We start from the raw sequence: 4,979 nt of genomic DNA, 5'->3' as shown, positions 1-4,979 counted from the left end.
GTTTCTTTCTCCTGGAAGTCAAACAGTCTAGAAAAGAAAGTTGCATGTTGGAAAATAAACTTGGTGAGTATGGTAATTTGAATATAATTGACCCCCATAAACTCATATGGAATGGCACTATTAGGAGGTGGGGCTATACTGGAGTAGGTGTGTCCTTATTGGAGGGAGTATGACTCTGTGGGAATAGGCTGTGAGGTCTCCTATGCTCAGGATACAGTCCAGTGACACAGTCTACTGCCTGTTGCCTTCCGATCAAGATAAAGCCAGCACTTCTCCACATCTGCCTGCATGCTGCCATGCTGCCATGCTGACTGCCGTGATGATAATGGACTGAACCTCTGAAGCTGTGAGGAAGCCACTCCAATTAATGTTTTCCTTATAGGAGTTGCAGAAACTGCAGCAACATAATAAAAAACAAGACTGCCATCCATACTTAGTTCACAAAAGTAGGGCAACAAAAGTGTCAAAATTACTTTCCTAATAAGACTGTCTTTCCCTTTATAGGTTATTTCTCTAAAGCCGCTGAATTGGGTAAACTATCTCAATTTATTATAAAATTAATAGTTTTTCTGGGCATGGGAGGATACACACACTGTAATTCCAGCACTCAGGAAGCTAGGACAAGAAGGTCTAATTTAAAGCCAGTTTGGACCATGTGATAAGAACTTGCCACAAACAATATCAACAAAACCTAGAAATAATAGTTTTAAGAAAACTAAGAGTCACTGGAAAGCTAGGTGATTGAATTTTTCAAATTGATGTATTAAGGTTAACATATTTACTCAAAAATTAGTTATCTGGCTCACAGTGAAGGTACCTGCTTCTTGCACTCAGCGCTTGAATGATGTTTCAGACCGGCCACACCTTGCATTTTAGATCAACTAAGAATGACTAAAGAAACTGTGTTTAAATATTTTATTATCAAGTAAAATTACGGTCTTTTTCTTTTCACTGGCTGGGATACACAGTCATTCATGCAGGCAAAACATACACAGAAAATAAAAAACAAAGGAAGAAAAAATTTTTCTAAAATTCACATAAGTCCGATTTCTAAAACGTTGATTGTGTCCAGATGTGGGGCACATCCCTCATTTCATCCCAGCACCAGGAGGTAGAGGCAGGTGGATCTCTGTGCATTCTAGGGCAGTTAGGGGTATATAATGAGACCCTGATATAAAGTTTTTAAAAGTGAGTATAAAATTAATGTTTACTTATTGTTTTTTAGATAGTTCATCTGCTGTATTTTTTTAAAGGTAGAACTTCATAAATAACTTTAAAAATCTCCATTTGAAATTGGAACTATTTCATAGAGAACACATTAAAACAAAATCTTTCTTTTATATATACTTGTATTGAAAATAAACTCAAATGGTCTCTGCAGTCATGTATTAGGTAGTTACAATGGTAATATACATCATAGATATTTGCACACAACCTGACTATATTTACATTAATGATAAGATTGCCTTTGTATAGTAAATGACAGAGTAAAGAATATTCAGCTAACCAGACAGTGGTGGCACATGCCTTTAATCCCAGCACTTGGGAGACAGAGGCAGGCAGATCTCAATGAGTTTGAGGCCAGCCTAGTCTATAAAGCAAATTCCAAGACAGCCAGAACTGTTGCACAGAGAAACCCTGTTTCAAAACACAAAAACAAAAATTAACAAACAAACAAAAAAACAAAAAACAAATGTTCAGCTACTTTGAATGAATGGCTGTGTGGTGGTTTGAATAGAAATGGCCCCATAGGCTTATGGAAAGTTTAGTTATGTTGGGCTGTGGTAGCACAGGTCTTTAATTCCAGCACTGGGAGACAGATGCAGGTGATCTCTGTGGTTAAAGGCCAGCTGGGTCTACAGAGCTAGTTCCAGGACAGCCAGGACTGTGACACAGAAGCTCTGTCTTGAAGGAAAAAAAAAAAAAACCTTAGTGAGTCATCAGGGAGCGGCACTACTTCTGAGGGATCAGAGGTGTGGCCTTTGCTGGAAGACGTATGTGTCAGAGGTTGGCTTTGAGGTTACAAGGGCCCAAACCAAGCTCAGTGGCTCTCTCTCTTCCTACTACCTGCAGATGTGGATATGGAACGCTAAAGTTCTCAGCAATAGGTCTGCCTGCATGCTGCCAGTATCCCACTATGAGGACAATGGACTGACTTCTAAAACTGCAAGCCAGCCCCAGTTAAATGCTCTCCTTTATAAGAGTTTCTATGGCCAAGGTACCTCTTCACAGAAACGGAATACTAAGGCAGTATACTATTTCCATTTTATGGTCAGTTCAATGTCTTCATTGTTTTGCAAATGTAGACATCTCTAGCCATGAGATCTACAGTAACACTAATAAATAAGTTATATATGAACTTTTATTTTTTTAAAGATTTATTTATTATGTATACAGTGTTCTGCCTGCATGTACATCTGCAGGCTAGAAGAGAGCACCAGATCTCATTACAGATGGTTGTGAGCCACCATGTGGTTGCTGGGAATTGAACTCAGGACCTCCAGAGAGCAGTCAGTGCTCTTAACCTCTGAGCCATCTCTCCAGCCCATATATGAACTTTTAAATACATATGAATTCCTTTGAAATAAGAGAAATAGCAGCCATAACCTACTGAACAGTCATGTAAAATAACTGTCTTTCTACTGATGACATTTTTGCTCCTAGCACTTCAGAGTAGAACTTTTTCATCTGGAAGAAACATGTGATACTCACTAGCCAACATTTATAGACCAACATAATTGTTTATAAAATAGAAACTATAATTTATGATACCAAATCATATCTATCACAACTATTTATGTTTGTATGTGGGGTAGGGGAACACATGTGAACATGTGTGTAGGCCAGCAATTGACATTGAGCATCTTCCATTGTTCCACGCGTTAGTTTTTGAAGCAGGGTCTCTCTCCCTGAACCTGGAGCTCACAATTGGCTGGCTGACCAATAAAGACAGGGATTCACCTGTCTCTACCCTATCCCCACAAAAGCTGGGGTTACGAGGTTTTAGGTTACACCATGGCTGCAATGCCCAGGTTTTACATGGGTGCTTGGGAACCTCATATGTCTATGCATGGTAGACACTTGCCAACTGAGTCGTCTTCCCAGCCTCCTTGTGAGTCTAGCCTTTACGGCTGAGCCATCTCTCCAGCCCCACTGATGCCTTTTTATCCTAAAACATTTATGCTTCTTTTAAGTTTTACTCACTACTGTTTGTGCTGAGGTGGGATATGCATGCCACAGTTCACAATGAAGTCAGAGGAACACTGTGGAACTGGTTCTCTCCTTCCTCCTTTGTGTGAGCTCTCAGGATAGAACTCAGGTCATCAGTCTTGTGCAGCAAGTGCTTTTACCCATTGAGCCTTTTCACTGGTCCCTGTGCTTCCTGCCCGGTACTAGTAAGAAAGGTCTATTTCCATTTTGTTAAGTGTTCATTTGTGCAAATTTAGGTATTTTGTGCAACAAAACCTTAAAGAAACTCTGTATTGTTGCCTTTTATGTGGTGGTGGCGGTGGCGGTGGCGGTGGCGGTGTGTGCGGGTGCCCACAGGCGGGAAGAGAGCATGAGATCTTCCTGAGCTGTGCACTAAGCGTGGGTCCTCTGCAAGAACAGGAAATGTTCTCAACCACAGTCGTCTTTTCAACCCCTTCTGTTATTTTTTTCCTTTTTCTTATTCTTTCAAGAAAATTACTGAGTCCATCCCAGTGCAAGAAATAATAGTGGCAAAATAATTAAAAAGTAAGAAAGAACAAAAGAAATTCAATGTTGAATTTGAAAACGTCAGAAACAGGCTGGAGAGTTGACTCCGCACTTGCTGCTCTTACAGAGTACCTGAGTTTGGTCTTCAACACCCACGTGTGCTCACAACCATCTGTAACTACAGCTCCAGGGCATCTGACTCCATTCTCTTGGCCTCCAAGGGCACCTGCAAGCATGTGGTACACAAGCTCATGCAGTCTCTCATATGCACACAAAGAAAATAATTTTTAAAAACTAAGAAACTTCATAACGGGTCAAATCAGCAAGTTATCCTTCTGCTCTAGCGAGGGACCCAATAGAATTAATCTACCATAGGCCAGTGCTTCCACTTTACTCTGGATTCCTTTTGCTTTTGAGCTTAGTAAACAATAAATGAAAAAAATGAACAGTTTTCAAAGAAATACAAACATTCAGTAAATCTGAGGGGAAAATGTTCAACATATTTAGTTATTAAAACAATAAAAACATAAATGCTGAGGTCCCACTATATTCCTGTCAGAATTCTGCCACTGAAAAAGTAAATACCAGTCACAAAGAGAAAAGAACACACCCTTCTTTTGAATATAAATTAGTGCAACCACTATTGAAATCAGTGTAGTTGTTGGGTTCCCCCCCCCCCACGCCCGGGAGCCTGCTACCCAGCTCTCAAATAAATACAGAGGTTTATTCTTACTTATGAATGCCCGACCTTAGCTTGGCTTGGTTCTAGCCAGCTTTTCTAACTTAAATTATCCCAATTTTCTTTAACTATGTTTTGCCTCTGGACTTCTTGCCCTTCTTTAGTCTACATATCTTTCTTCCCTTCTTACTCGCTGGCTAGCTGTTTGAGTGGGCGATTGACCCCTGGAGCCCTCCTCTCCTTCTCCTTTTCTTGTTCCCCCCTCTTTCAGTTGAGCCTACATTTCTCTTCCTATTTATTCTCTCTGCCTGGCAGCTCTGCCTATCCCTCTCCTGCCTAGCTGTTCATCTCTTTATTAGACCAATCAGGTATTTCAGACAGGCAAAGTAACACAGCTTCACCAAGTTAAACAAATGCAACATAAAAGTATGCAACACATCTCTGCATCATTAAGCAAAATATTCCACAGCATAAATGGATATAACACATCTTAGACTAATATTCCACAACAAGTCAATACGGATGTTCCTCAAACCCCAACACTATTAATACCATGTGACCCAGCTATACTGAGTATATAGATGTAATTTCATAGGTTTTCACC

The sequence above is a fragment of the Arvicola amphibius genome, chromosome 11, assembly GCF_903992535.2.
Source record: "Arvicola amphibius chromosome 11, mArvAmp1.2, whole genome shotgun sequence".
NCBI lineage: Eukaryota > Metazoa > Chordata > Mammalia > Rodentia > Cricetidae > Arvicola > Arvicola amphibius.
The sequence above is the reverse complement of the archived record's forward strand: the minus strand, read 5'-3'. Positions refer to the sequence as shown.